The sequence below is a fragment of the Dermacentor albipictus genome, chromosome 7, assembly GCF_038994185.2.
Source record: "Dermacentor albipictus isolate Rhodes 1998 colony chromosome 7, USDA_Dalb.pri_finalv2, whole genome shotgun sequence".
NCBI classification, from domain to species: Eukaryota; Metazoa; Arthropoda; class Arachnida; order Ixodida; family Ixodidae; genus Dermacentor; species Dermacentor albipictus.
The window spans coordinates 41,393,718-41,410,067 of NC_091827.1; the positions used below are offsets into that span (position 1 = coordinate 41,393,718).

At 43.3% G+C, this 16,350-nt stretch overlaps 1 protein-coding gene across 11 annotated transcripts in view; it reads left to right on the forward strand.

Annotated features, from left to right (window-relative positions):
• Positions 1 to 16,350, forward strand: part of LOC135920980 (uncharacterized) — a 377,473-nt gene that overhangs the window by 129,432 nt on the left and 231,691 nt on the right. For 3 of the 11 annotated variants that reach the window (XR_010570383.1, XR_010570389.1, XR_010570390.1), the window contains exon 2: positions 2,899 to 2,989. The exons of the other annotated variants lie outside the window; for them this stretch is intronic. The gene's annotated coding sequence lies outside the window, so the exon portion shown is untranslated. The remainder of the gene's footprint in view (positions 1 to 2,898; positions 2,990 to 16,350) is intronic. 11 annotated transcript variants of the gene reach the window in all.

The following is a 16,350-nucleotide window of genomic DNA, read 5'->3' on the forward strand; positions in this document are numbered from 1 at the left end:
GGGAGACTCGGCAATAAAATCAGTACGTATGCTCCTACACCACTTTTCAGTACGTACGTCCGCTTCCAAAATACGAGATAAGATCCAAAGAGTGGACTGGTCTAAATTTCAGTCTGTGATGGAAGAACACTGCAATGCCAATCCATCATTCGACTTGGAGGAGGCAATCAAGAGTGCGGTGCAAGACACTACGCGCACTCTCACATGCTCTTCGAAAGTGACGGAATTTGATGTGGAACTATAACGACTTCGAGCAATCCGACGATGCGCTGAAAGAAGATACCGACGTGTGAAGGCAGTGGATGATTTACGGACCGCCAGACGGACGCAAAAGAAGATCCAGCACCGAATAGACAAGCTCGAATTGCAACGTTGGACTGAGTTATGTAAATCACTAGATCCACGCAAGCCTTTATCGCAACTGTGGAGAACGGTGCGCGGTCTCCGGACACTCCCCGTACAGCGGTTCTCATTCAAAGCTCTTGCCCTTTCTCAAAAGATATCGGAGATTGACGTGGCAGAGGATTTCCGCGCCAGATTATCCGGCCAAAACCGTTCTCAATCCACGCACTTAAGAAAGCATTAGCTTTTTGTGGCCGTGCATCAGTGCCAGCACCTGATGGAATTTCCTACCGAGCTCTGTGTCATCTTGGTGAGCGAGCGCGAGGTTCTCTCCTTGAGCTGTACCAACAAGCTGGAAGACAAGTCACCTTGATCCACTGGTGAAGCCTCGCAAGTCGCCATTGGAACTCTCGTCATATTTCCCGATCGCTTTGGCAAGCTGTGTGGGCAAAGGAATGGAGAGGATGGTCCTTGAACGCCTGGAGTGGTACTTGGAGTACCACAACACCTACCTGGATGCCATTGTGGGCTTTCGACGTGATCGATCCTCGATCGATGACGCCTTCGAACTGGTCACCTATATTCAGCATGAGAAATGCCGTAAGCGTCTCTACGCTTCTTTGATCCTCGACGTCAAAGGGGCGCATGACAACGTTACGCATGAAATCATCTTCTCTGCTCTCGCAGACCTTGGAGAGGGTGGTCGGATGTTTCAATGGATACGGAGCTGTCTCTCCATGCGATACTTTTTTGTGCGCACCGAGAAAGGTCATACTTCTCTACATTATAGCTGCCGTGGCGTCCTCAGGGCGGTGTATCTAGACATGTGCTAATTATTCTAACTCTAATTGCACTCCTTGAGCACCTGCTCAGCACAGTCAGGTTATCAATGTACGGGGATTACATCAGCCTATGCAGTAACACGCCTACAGTTGCGAGCGAGAATTCAGAGAGCCGCCACCCAAACTGCTATCTACCTCCGTAATCGAGGCCTGGAAATTTCCTCCGAGAAATGCGCGCTTGTGTCATTTACGCGCAAGCCCATGACAAACTGCAGTGTAATGATAAATGGCCAAATAATACCACGCGTTTGACCGCACAAGTTTCTAGGCGTCATAATCGACAGTGACGGAGCCCTCGCGTATATGTGAAAAAAAACGGTTGATATTGGGGAATGTCCACAAGCGCCATGTTACAACTGTATAGGGTGCTTTTTCTAGGCTTTCTGCGATACAGCTTGACAGCAATAACCAACACAGGTAAAGCGAATCTACGCACAATAGAAATTTCGGCATTTTCCTGTGGCATTCATCATATACCTTATTCGCGATGAACTGAGGAGCCAAACAAGAAGAACGGCTAATCTGTTTATTTGTCCTCCATCGCGTGCGTGAACATGAACTATAAATCCATGTATTACGCGCAGCACCTAAATATGTCACTTAATTATCAGAAAGAACTGCCGTAACAACTCAGTGCATTCTACAAGATTGTAAAAATTGTCGCAGTGTGCCTTTATTAATTTTTCAGGCTCAAGCACACCGGATCTGTCTAGGCCTGCCTCGGAGTGCATCAACAGTGGCTACAATAGCAATCGCTAGAGATCACCTTCTCAAGACCTACATTGAAATCGAAGTGCTCAGGAGCCATATAAGGCACCTAACCAGGACTCCTCCTCACCACTTAGCCTCTCTACCAGCGGACAGATCTCGAACATCTTTCAGCCAAACGATTACCGCACATGATGAATCACTGCTATCATGTTTCACCCCGGCTGCGAGACCTTCGATTCTTCCATGGTGCCTTACTCACCCAAAAGCCAACCTCATGATACCTGGCATCACGAAAAAAGTGGTTCTATCATCACCAGCCCTTAACAGCTCACACTACGATTTCTGAGCAAGAGCTACCGTGACTCTACACATGTCTACACTGATGGATCTGTCTTGCCAAACAGCTCCGCGGCGGCAATTGTGATACCAGCGACAGCCATGGCAATCAAATTTAAGACGACTCACGCGTCAACATCGACAGCAGCAGAGCTCACAGCGCTCTTTACTGCCCTTCATTACATTGGCAATGAACAGCCACACAAGTGGACAGTAATCTGCGATTCGAAAGCGGCACTGCAGTCTTCGATTTATGTGTGTACGGTGTTTGATGCCCCGCAATGGACAGTTCGCCATTAGGGGCCCATATACACAGCTTCGCTGGTCATCCACCTTACAGAATGCAATGACAGTAATGTTTTTATAACAGTTCAACCAACATTCGGACTACTACAAACAACAATTTTCATCATAAAGTTGTAAAGAACATCGATGAAGCAACGTGGTAGCTAGTCGGATAGCGTGCCCGACGGACATCACGCACGTAGATGGTGACAGGGTCGCTGCGATCAGCAGCAACGTACATTTTTAAAATGTTATAATAACTCAATGTTTTACGCGCAGCGCTTAAATGTGTCACTTAATTATCAGAAGAACCTGCCGTAACTACTCAGTGTTTTTCTACAAAATCGGAAAAATTGTTGCAGTTTGCCTTTATTTTTTTCAGTGATACGATGTGAGTGGCTCCGCTGCCAAGGACCTCAACGAGCAGCGAAAGCTCATTCTCACAATTGGCTGGGTTCAACGCCATTGCGATGGTTCGCTCTCTCTTTCATTCTTCAATAAGCATAGGAAAAACAGTGCATTCCCGCCAGTCACCTAAGTCGTGTTGCAGCACATTTGATTCAAACACACCATCTCTGGCAGAGAACTGAAGTGATAAATTAGTGTCTACAGTTTTTTTATTGCAAAGGTAACATTACCTTGCTTGTGCCTCTTCTGCATATTTACTATTTAGTTTTTCCCTGTGGCTGTCGTGGCAGCGCTAGAGCTCGTGCGTTTTCATCTATATGATTCAATAAAAGGATGTTCGCGAGATTAACTTTGGCTCTTCAGCCGAACAGCAATGCAAAGTCGATTGTGGCAAAAAATATTTGGAGGAGGCTTAAGCTTCGCCTTATGAGTGGAACGTCATAGCATTCAAAGATCCCTGACTGCTTCTCACGCTTCCCGGCAACTGCAGCGTATGTAACCGTAAGGCTTAACTAGAAGAGCTTGCCGCGAATGGCATGCACGAAGGCGAGCTTTATGCGTAGGCCGCGATGCGGAGGAGGCGAGCGCCAGCTGGAGTTATTATTGCAAGAAAACGGGCGCGCCGCTCCGTGGCCCCTAGACACACATCGCACTGGCGAGCGCGAAATGGCGGAAGCCTCGGCCAGTCTGTGAACTCCGCGGCCGGTTTGTGTGTGTACACGAGTTCCTTTGAGTTTTCGCGTAACAGAATTATGTTTTCTCGTATGGTCAAATAACAATTCGAGAGCTATCACGTCTGTAGATAGTGTGCAAGTGGTAGTTTAGATTTTCCTAGGCATTTTAGCTTGAGAAATTGAGTTAGTTCAGTCCATCCCTTGCAACACATGGAAGGCCTGGGTATATACGTGGTTCGCAAATCGTTCTGCCGATGCGACCTCCGACGCCGGACGCGAGACGCCAGCTTTTCTGCGACACGGGCTCCTTAACGTTCTCGCGTTAATAAAGCAAATACGATAGCGACGACTACACGAGGAAAATATGCAACGTGGAGAGTAAGCCAATGTGTCAACAAAACAAAAACCGTCGCCAGAGCAAGCTGGGGTGCCATCAGCGAGGACGCCGCGCGCAAAGTGCCAACACGGGACCATGACCACATCGGCAACATCTGCAGTGTCAACCCGTTGCTCAGCGCTTCGCAACGACGCGTAGTCATGCGAGAAAGCTAGGCACGCGCCAAGATTGCCTCCTAAACGCGTCCCTTGTTTTCTCGGCATCTTGTTGATGTGCTTTTCGTTGTTGTTTCTAAACTCCACGTAGACTTTCCCTCCGGCCTTTTTTTAGCAAAGAAGAGCACGTCCATTCCTATGTGTGGCTCAGTGGCTGAAATACTGTCGCAGTGCAAAAAATGTCGCAGCTAAGGTACTCAATCACGCCAGCCGCATTGCAACCAAAGTGATATGCCAAAAATCTCAAGTACGGTGGTTTAGATCTGCACAAATAAAACCACACGTGGTCGAGATTATTCCGTTGAATTCGTCGACGGGGACGCCTATAGCCCCGGTGCGGCTTTGATAAGTAATAGCAAAATGAAACGAGAAAGTTGCGCTTAGTAGCCAGCTGATTCAGCAGCGAAATTTCGGCATTTGCCTGTGGCGTTTATCATATTCTTAATTCGCGATGAACTAAGGAGCCATACACGAACAACGGCTAATCTGTTCGTTTGTCCTTTAACGCGTGTGTGGAGATGAGCTATATCGATGCCCTTCTTTTAATGATCCTCGATGGAATCCGAAGTTACAGATAGATAGATAGATAGATAGATAGATAGATAGATAGATAGATAGATAGATAGATAGATAGATAGATAGATAGATAGATAGATAGATAGATAGATAGATAGATAGATAGATAGATAGATAGATAGATAGATAGATAGATAGATAGATAGATAGATAGATAGATAGATAGATAGATAGATAGATAGATAGATAGATAGATAGATAGATAGATAGATAGATAGATAGATAGATAGATAGATAGATAGATAGATAGATAGATAGATAGATAGATAGATATTCCGGTATGTTTTATATTTCATATCCTCCTTTCATATGCTTCAGTTGCCGTTCTTCGTGTTCTGCGCTATCATTCAGCGCGATTTAAGAAGTAACTGAATCAGCTGGCTCAATTTCTTGCTTCATTTTCGGCTACTTATCAGGTGACTCAGCTGTGCATGATGCAACGGAATGAAGCAAGTCGCTGTTGCTGCAGAAGTTATTATCGTCCTAAGCCTATGGTAGTCATTCGCTGGAAGAAAATATGCTGCAACAGCTCGTTTAGACATCTCTCTTGCACTTCAACTGATTCTATAGCTTAAGCATACCATATTATTATGCTAATTTTCCCTCAACGAATATGTTACATGGTCCTTAAGCACGTTTGCCAGCTCTTGCCACCTGTCTCTAGTTGAACGAGCGTAATAAGATTATTCTTTCCGCTTAACGAAAAGCCGCCCGCCAGAAAGTGCAGGAAGTCTTTAAGGAAAGTAAAGTCGGCATCTAAATGTAAATGTTCAAAGGCTACAGGGTTCACCTATAGAAGCCACAAATATCTCAAGAGCTAACAGAGAGAAGGATCGAGCGTGGGATTTATAATTAATGACTCTCTAAAGATATCTTGCATTGCAGGTGGCAGTGATAGAGGCAGGGACGTGGCTTAATCTCTACTGCTTATCACAACACTATATACATGCTTCAACACTACACTACAACGATGACATGTTACCGATCAGAAATATTTAAGGGCTCGTTTCATACTTCTTTTCACCTTTTCTGGAAAGACAGAGAGAAAAATAGGAAACTAAATGCAGTTAGGTCCACCAAACCCATAACTGGTTCACTACTATACAAAGGGGAGCGTGTATAAACAAAGGAAAGAAACAATATAATTCTTTTTTCATTTTTACTGGTTAAGCAAATTTTGTTCAAGTTCCAAAATAACCTTGCCGAAGAAATTAGGGTCGCGAAGCCCAGTACGGGTCCTATATATGTATGCGAAAGGCACGATAGCACCTACGAGTTTAAACAAGTCATAACTTTTACGGATAAACCGCAATAAATAATTCATACAGGAATATGTCAGTTACTTTCGTTTCGCGCGCCTCCTATTCAGCTCTCACCTCTGTTCCTTGACTATCATTTTCATGCATGATAGTAGTGGCACAAATATTAATCGACAATCGTACAAGAGTTAGTATGTGCTCGATTTTTTTATCCTGTAAGTATTTTCCCTCTTTTATTTGGGAAGAAAATACGGAAAATGAGAACTTCATCGCCTTCAGTTGGATCAAACTCCCCACAGATAAAGTAAAACACGGACAAAATTAACTTGACAAATTCACAAATTTCTGACTTAGAAGGGAAGCGAATTCAAAACTTCTATGTATGCACAATTTGTCAGATTTTTGCTGCACAGAAAGGCAGGCGTTCTTTATTCGCTCATTATACGAAATATGGGGAGACGAAATGAACATACTATGTCTAGAAACAACATGCTAGCCACTTCGTATGCGATACAGAGAATTGAAACGCAAAAAAGAAGCCATCTTGAAGCTTTGCGGTTTCAGAAAACATTACACGCCACAAGACCATAAGAAGCCTGACAGAGGAGAAGAAAGAAAGAACGCTGACGATGTCTACTTTTTCTTATTCAGTACAAGGTTTAGGAAGGAAACATATCGGCACTGAATATTGTAATATTATATAGAGATGTTCTAAAGACAGGCAAGTTTATAAATGACAATAGCGTATATATTAGAGAGAGAAACAGAGAGAGAGAGAGTGAGATATGAGATACGTATATGAAATGTTATAGCTGCTATTATATGTTATGGTGTAAGAAAAGCGGGGAGAAAGGTCGTGAGGAAGCTGTAAAGGATTGACAGGATGTGTTGCTGTCTGAAAAGCTTGCCCAATTAGCTTCACTTCTATCGTACTTTGCCATTATGTTGCGGAAAACTTCAAGAATAGAAGCGGAAATTATAGCTGCGAACTAGAGTTTTTTAGCTCTTAAACGCATCTGCCTGTTCATCACCATTTCCGTTGTTCCTGACTCCCGACTGTATCTCTGGCAATGAAATGGTGATACTTGACGGAAAAAGAAAAGAATCGCTACGTGCTATTTTTCTATAGCTGCCAGTTGGCTGTCTACTTGTCGTGGTCTCCATAGAACTGGGAGAATACGGAATACAAATTGCGACAACTTCTATAGCAGGCGGAATGCGACATAAATGCTTATGTAGAAGAAAGATTTTCGGATTGTTCTTGTGTTTGTTCGACCTTTTATCATGGCAGCTGTCAAACCAGCAAAATGGTAGCTGTCCGTCTAGGTTTAAAAAAAAGGCTAGAAGATCTGTGTCAGTGCTGTACACGAATTGTCGCTTGTTTTTGCAGCATAAAACAAAAAAAAACAAATAATACTGAATGGGGGTAGAAAAGTAGGCAAACTTTCATTTCAGCAGCGAGTCTTCAGCGCATTCTTTCTGCCTCCTTTTTCTTGAAACACAAAGGTTCTCAGAAGGTAGCTTTGAAAGTACAAAAAAAAGGCACGAAAGTGAACTTATCGGCAGCAACCCTATGACCAATAAATAAAAAAAGAAAAAAAACATGTGACATCGGGGCCACGGAATGATGACGGTTACCGAATGGGCAGAGCTACAGTATAGTATAACAAAGTGCGTTGTTCCGATCCCGTGACAGCTGCCACTCTGCACGGGCAGAGCATAGAAGTTACCGAGAAAATTTCGATCGTGTTAGCTTGCGCTGGAAAGGACGCGAAATTTGTGATCAGTGACACCAAACTGCCGTACAAAATTTTAGCTGCCAGAATCATAGGCCAAAGAAAGTTAGATAGAAAAGTTCAAATAATTTAGACTCCGGTGCACGAAGCCGTCCCCGGAAACGAGGCAACCCACGAGCTGGCTCGATATCTCTACCGCCGAGCCGCTGCGAGGCCCATCAATGATCGAGGGGGTGGAGAGCGCATGCTAAAATGTGTGGGGATCGCGCAGCATTATCGATTGGATCATAGATTTTGTATCCCCGCCTGACATGAGATTAAACGACAGACAATGTGTCGCATGGAGACGAGTGCAAGCTTATACGTATCCGCAGCCGGTTATGGCGAACCACATGTTCCCCGAAGCCAGAAGCGATAGGTGTAATCTTTGTGGGGCGAGAGGGACCCTGGACCACACAATATGGGAATTCCCGTACTCTCCCGAGAGGACGCACAATATAGGTAGTAGAGACACCTGGGAGACCCTGCTGCACAGCTAGGACTCGGAGCTCCAGCTACGGTACGTCCAACTGGCTGAAGAGGCTGCTGGGACCCAAGAGCGTCCAGCCTGCATCTGAGGCGACGGCACCCGCCACCTTCTCTGCTTGTCGGGGGCGGGTAGATCGCCTGATCCGTTGGACAACAACGCTTATTCTATCTATCCGTTTGATTTTTCACTTGGATAACTTGAATACCTGTTGCACTCATATGACTGATGCCACTGCACCCGTCGTAGTCGCGAAGTCGCTTAACTCATCTGTATGCTCCAAAGCTGGATACAGGCATCCGAGTCATGACGTTCTTATGTTATGAGTGAATGTATGGCTGGAAACAAATCAGTGAAAGAACATAAACGTAAGCGCTATTCCTTCAGCAGGCCATGCGCGTCGAGCATCATCGGGGGAAACAAAACGAAAGTAACGAAATGATTTGAGCACAGTCCAACTGTTCATGCGTTTTTTTTTTCATTTGCGTTAAAACGTATCAACCAAATTAACTGACCAACATTTGTTAAGATTGATGTACTGAGGCAACCAAGGAAGCTTCTTATTATGGTGGCAACTTGCAGGCTTTTTGTGTAGATTGATTTAACAATTTTGAAACACCTTTTTAAATTCTTGCAGCGATAGACTCGCAAATTTCTTAAGCACGTTTGCAATAAAAGGCACTTTTCCAGTTTTACATTACTACATGGACTTTAATGATATCGGGAAGAAATGTCTCTCTTATTGGAACAAAGACAACACTGACATGAACAATTTTAACCCATGCGGAACATACACAAATGTTGGTGAACCTTTAATACTCGCCGTTCACAATGCATTAGGCGCGAATGACAAAGGGAATGCTAGGTTGGTAAGAAACTGTGGGGAAAAAATGATACATTTATGTCTCTCTGTGTGCTAATGATCAAAGATTTCCACGGAATCAAATAAATTTTTTTTCTACTCACTTTAGTGTCACTTATCTTGAATCCCTTTTTCAAAACAACGAAAACATTTTCCGTTCGTCTGTCCTCGTGAGCAGACGAGGAGCCCAGCTTTATTCTAAATAAAAAACGAGGAAGATTGGCACCGTTCTCTTTTCACACGTTCTATGTTCTCTCGCATAAAACAGAAGAATCGTCTGGTATTTCATATCGGTTCTTTCTCTTCGTGATCAACAATTTTTGAATGTAGACGGACGCCATGACACCGCGGCGGAAGATTCTCAAATATGTTAGGAATGAACTGTGTAGGAACGCGAAAGCGGAAATTGGAACGAGATTCGCGAAACGTAAGGATGTTACTTCGTTCACGGATACCTGAATAAATATAGCTGTAACAGGTGCAGCAAATGCGCGAGGCGAGATTAAATTCTCGCCATGTCCTGCGGAATGTGTGAAGAATCGTTCCGTCCATGCGAATAACCCAGTCTCACAGCATATGGAGAACTAATTTTGGCTGCCGTCTGCCAGTGGTGATGAGCAAGCGCTGCCGGGATGGTGCATTGAAAACGAGACTGGTCCTATCTGAACACACTATATGTGCCCACTAGGCGTCCATTCTGTGTTAGGAACGTTCTACTCTCATATCTGTTATTGTTTGTGCTTCGTGGCATATGAGACGAGGCGCTGGACTTGGAAAGAGCTTTTGATTCTGTTAAGGATAGTGGTGTTTTTGTTACGCCTAATATTACGGAGTACGCTGTATTGACCTAAAGTTATTTCAAAGCATAAACGTTGTTCGTGATTCATAATTGGTTTATGAGGCGATCGCAACTTTTATACAATATGTATAATTCTGTTCTGTACTTGCAGTGCATTACATGTGTTGAGTGTTATGACTGTTCTAAATATCTGACTTTATATATGCGTACGTGGACTGGACTTATGCACAGAACTTTGCGACTCATGTACTGTTGGACTGTATATCTTTTATTCATCCAGTGTTCTACTGAGTGCCATCTTTCGTGTCGCTATTCTCCCTTTTTACGCAAACTTGTTTCCTTTGCCAAGTGACAAGGAGTAGCCGGTGCCACCATAAAGGCGCCAACCTCTCCTAATACTCATCTCAATAAAAAAAAGCCATCCTTGGGATATTTGCCAATATGTTATCAGAGTCAACAAAGCAGTGTTACGAAAGGGAAGAATTCAGAACGTCTTCTTTAAGGGGTGTTTACTTGGAGCTCTGCTCTCAGAATTTACGTAAACAACCCGTATACAATCTGATCTTTCCCGAGATTATTTATGCATGCATGCGACACTAATGCGTTTTCGTGGAAGTGCACTGCCACTGTTTCAAAGCTCACATGATGCGAACACAGATAGGCTTACCACGGTGTAAAGAGACGTGAAAACAATTGAAGACCAGAAAGAAAATGGACGTTGTTAACAGCTAAATTGACTCAGAGCATAGTGGCTCAATTCTACAGGGCAGAAACCAGTGGGCGCAAGAACAATTAAGCACTGAAAATACACCCCGGACATATAATTCTAAAAATGCACGCTTACTCTAGCTATTAAATTCCAGCTTCTGCTGCAAAAAAGAAAAGAACTGATGTAATTTGTTTACACAGCCTACCTGCTCGACAAGGAATCACTGAGAACAAAAATAAAGCCAACGCTTCTGGTTTATCTTACCACTGGCGCCCTGAATCGCTGGTTCTCATTTTGCGTGGAAAAGCGATCACATGACCCTCTGCACGGTAGCGACCGTACCACGTGTCAGCGAGGCATATTAAGGTCGCAACAGCTGCAGAACGAAACGAAATGAAACATTCCTACGAATAATGGAAGGGCAGCCGAAACAGCGCGCTAATGCATTCGAAATTTCACGGTGGGAGTACCTCAGTTTGGCCGCACTAACGAGGTTTTCTAGTCGCCTCTACGTTTGCGCCGGGGCCGTGTTATGTACCGAGAACCCGGTGAGAAGTGTCAGCCGCGCGGCCTCGCACGAAATTGTTATCCCTAGCTTTTGGATTATGCGGGCTCAGTTAATTGAAACACGTTCGACGCGAGGCTTTCACGAGTCTCGCCAGGCTAGGAGCTGCTTTTAGCGAGGACGTTGAAGCAAGCGGGAGTTTTGATACCGCAAATCGAAGTCGTTAATGGAATCGGCTTAACGTTGACGCACGCGACTACGAATCGGCTGCGCTAAAGGCGTGTCGACTGTCTAGCAGTTAAGGGATGGTGGCGTATAACTAATGTCTTCCGCAATGATTTTTGGCGTTGCTTTGGTGTCGTTATTTTCAGACAGGTGCTGTTCACTGAAGGTTCTTGCTAAAGTTAATCTACCGGGACACAATGCTAAGTTTGATGCGATTTGTAATTTGAAGTCCTTCGTACGCTTTACACCTGACCATATTTGACGTGTTAAGTGAGCTAGTTTGATTTTATTACCGACGGTAAGTGTGAACAGCGCCCCCTTGCATGTGACCTCACCTTGGGGACTTTTGCGTGGCGTGGCGCTCTCCGGTTTGCTCTGAGGAGGCTGTCTACCGATGCTTATGGGGCTCTCTATCCAACTTCGCTAAATAGATGGGTTACCACAAGTATTTTGTAAGTATACATACGTAATACGGGGTTTAAACACGTTCTGGAATATGATGGTAATACCTTCACTCTATTATTACGAAATTGCCTATCGTTACAAAACTATATAAATGCATACCCGAGTGAACTGTGCGTGAGAGTCCGCACGAAGTGGAGGTGTATATATATATATATATATATATATATATATATATATATATATATATATATATATATATATATATATATATATATATATATATAAGGTACACGAGTGTTGTCGCAATGTGGCCGCCGTGAACGTATTTCGGTAGTTGTAAGCATGCACACGAAGAGCATGCCTAAATCTTCATAGAGTATGTACCACAGGTGCCATAGCTGGCGATGTACAGTCATCTCGTATAATTCATGGACATATGCATTTATTTGTTCTGTAATCCACATGTTAAATAGGATTATCGACAACAATGTTTGCAAGGCATACTTTTGTTTTAATTTTGATAAGCTAGATTGGTATGTGGTCGATCGCGTCTTACACATCTGTCGTTCAGTGAAACGAAATCTTCAACACATATGCCCTGAGTGATTGTTTGAGCTCTTGGCTTTCAGAGTGATCCATAGAACATTAAACGTTTGTGATGTATCCGAGGAACTGTCTTTTAGCTCGCCCTTATTGCCTGAGATACGAGACACTCCATCGCTCGCCGCCGCTGAAGAGAGTGGACGAGGGAATCAAAGGACAAAGGGCTGCAATTATTCGTCCGCGTAAAGCCTGTGATTACGGTGGTTTTCATCTCGATACATGATAGTGAGAGTTCTCGGCACAGAATGCAATAAACTCTGTACGTAGATTAGATGACCTGGCGGCCGTGAAAGCATGGGTCCGCGTGAGATTGTCCCTAGCCCTGTTGCCGTTGCAATACCTGACCAGTGGGTCTAATGCAAAATGGTGTAATGAACCTCAACTCTAGTATTAGCACGCACTGAGCCTCTATAGCAAGTCTCTGCCATCAGTCAGTCATTACTTGGCTGCGGTACCCACGTGCAGTCATGTGTGGCTAATGCTATCTTGGCACCCAAAATTTCCAGGGCGACACGATCGTATATTTCCTGTCATTGACCACAGCTTCTTGGAAATATGAGATTATGTGGCTGTTTCCCTGCAGATGTCATAAATTGTAGTTAGATTCTTACAAATCAGAACAATCTAAAATTTGTTCGAAATGTCAAGTAGGAATGTGTTGGTGACTGCTGGCCGCCTTGGCCGTACAAATACTGGCCCCTGGCACTCCGCCCAAGCACCACTTGACATACCGAACGGGAAGCTCTCTTTTCTTTTCCTCGTGAATATTCAAGTCATTTGTTTTCTGCTTTTTGTTGTGTACAGCATCGACAAGACTGTTACATAAACTTGCGATGCATTTATGCTATAGATTTAACCCCAGCTACAATTCTTTCTTGAATTATTAAAATAATTTGTAGCAAATGTTCATTCTTTTACGTGCGCTTTACTGCTGCTACTTGGCGGGGTCAGAGACCTCTGTCAGGCACTCGGTGGCTCTTGTCCCTGCGTCATCTTGAGTTTCGATATAGCTGGAAGAAATTAATTCAAATTCGAATAACATTTTGCAACTCCATAGTTCACGATGTGTGACCGCTAGATAGGGCTACAAGAGGTGACTGTTGAGCTAGTAGGTCGTCCATATTTGAAGTAGCAGCTTAGCGCAAATAAAACCACGGACACAAGGAAGACAGACAAGGACAAGCGCTTGTCCTTGTCTGTCTTCCTTGTGTCCGTGGTTTTATTTGCCCTTAGCTGCTACTACAGATAGGACTACGCCTGGTGCAAATATATACATAGGTGACAAACGCATTTCCAGCCTCTTTCACTTATTGTACACATGTAATAAGTGAAAGTAATTTATATATATATATATATATATATATATATATATATATATATATATATATATATATATATATATATATATATGTGTGCTGCCCTCCCTCCACTCCAGAAATTGTTTGTACGCCCCTGTGCCTGACCTCTTCTTTACTAACACATTTCCCAAGAAACTTTTTCTTCTTGCGAGTATATTATTAGGTCATCCCTCGAACACGAAATCTGATTTATGTTTAAAAATGAAATTTACCGTCCACTGGGGGATATCAGAGACCGCACGGTAGCAGAAGGAACGCAAGTAAAGCAAACAAATGCGGTTACTTTTTCTGACACGATCAATTTGCACGCCGTCAAGTCCCTTAAGCGGAGGCTCAGTGGCGAAGCTTTAACAGGATTACTAAGACGCGCTCTTCAAGCTAGCAGCCAAGATTTACCCGTGCTTTGCGTGCCGGCATTGCATTCTGTAAGTCTTTTCTCGGTTTGCTTTTCACTTACTAAGACGCTGCGTGAAGCTACGGCGAGTATTGCAACAAGTATTTGGGCGAGAAGTCTGGCCCTGGTAAAATTTGTGGATTCAAGAAAATAAACCCCATATACGTAATAAAAATATCTGTACCTGCACTCCGGTTCAAGTAACAGCTGCCGAAGTAGGTTCCAATGCTAAGTGGTTTATTTGTTGTGCCTGGTTACTAAATTTTTGTGTCATTGTTATTTACTTTATACGAAAGGAATGCTTGGCAACTTTCGTTCACACCCGCGTTTTCAATTTACTTAGCTTTCAATTTACATTAGCAAGCCGGTGTACCTGGGTCCACGGTATTGCCTTATCTGGCGGCTTCAAGCAGGAACATTCTGTTGAGAAAGAGGATAAAAATGAAGCGAAGCGTGACGTCTCGAATGTGTCAGTGAATACTGGCACTAGGAAATTGGTGTGCAAGCAGGCTGCAGCAAGAAACGTATTTCTTTCGAGTTGTTGGAACGTGACGACATGTGGCATCTGCCTGGTTGGTTTGGCGCCCCATAATAATGGTTTTTTTTTAATGTCGCGAATGCGCACAATGGAACATCGACGGAATGGATTCAACTGCATTGTACAAAGTTCGAGGATGACGTCAGCCTAAGCGTTCAATTAACGAATCGGCAGCAACTCGAGAGGTGTCGAACAAAAAAGCAGTTATAAGAAACGCCATAGAAGGCCCGCAGGAACACATCTGGGAGCCAATCGTAGATGGCTGGAATGTTTTCTTGTTTTTAACTTTCGGTTTTCAATACGGTGGATTCCTGCTAAAATTGCAACCCCATGTTTGTTTAGACAGGAGTATATAGCCCACAAGACGAAGACCAGACAACTATATGCTTCCCCACATACGAAAATTACGTTTTCGCCCTTACAACTTCGAGTAGAGAGAAAAAAAAATTCGGCCCTTTGGAGAGAGAAATTCTAATTGGATTGAAAAGAGGGCGCTTTGTCTAAAGCAAGAATACACCCCTTAGATTTTAGGTTACGAGTTGCCTCTGCTAAATTTCGCCAAGTCCCGCATCTAGCTCTTAACTTCGTTGCTAAGGATAATAAAAATGTTTTTACGCTATATATGATGTGTTTTATCACATGGTTCAATGGTTGCTGTCATTTGTGTATAGTGCGTTTATGGCATTACCGCATTTAAAAACCGCGATTTTGGTGTACTTTTTTCTGTCCATTTGGCACCGATGTGGACTCCGGGCGAAAGCAATTCTTTCGCCTGCCTCATCAGCAAAATTTGCAAGGAAGAAGGCACCGGTAAAGCAGGATCTATAATAGCGTTTTTTTACCTTTCCTATAAACTTCATGTACCTGAGTGTGCTTGATAGAGCGAAATAAAGATCGGCTCTATAGAATTCCACTTCATTTTCCTATTAAACCCATGTTTGCTGTTGTGACCGACTTCTTAAAGACAGTAGGTATTTGTCAGAAGTTTGAGAGAAATAAATGCGCTGTTTATTTCGATAAGAAATACTCTAAACAAAAAACGCTCCTCCATTTCCATTTACATCTTGAATTGAATATATGCTGCGTTGTACCGAAAAAACGTTTTATTAGGATTACTACTCTTTAGATAGCTGCACTTTTTCTTAACATTATTTATCCCTGCTTTTCGGTGGGAAGGAACTTTCCAAATGTTACCGTTCTTAAGGCAAGTTTCCACGCGCACGAGAGATATGACGACATAGCAGTGCATCTTAAGTTCAAGGCCCTGGTACGCGCTCTTCGCAGCGATGTTAGCATTCTCAAAATCACAATAACAATTAGGTAGTGCACTTCAAAAATTTGCTTCCAGTTTATTAGTAGATGTTTATTTTCGATTGATCAAAGAAATGATCGAAATTGTGAAGTGTGTCTGCACAATTGCGAAGGATAGTCGCAAGAAATATTGGCCGCCTGTACTTGAAATCAAAACAGTCATTTCCGAAAATATGCGAAGAAAGCGACGTCGACGCAAGAAAAAAAAATTACAGCGCTTTACGTTTTGTGCAATAACGGTACTACTTTTCATTTTTCCGAACAATGTAATCTCGTGTTCTCTAACCGGGAGCAGGAAGCAGAGAGTTAATAAACTCCCAAATCTTAATTTAACAATGCAGTCTGGTTACCTCACAATTCACCATATATATATATATATATATATATATATATA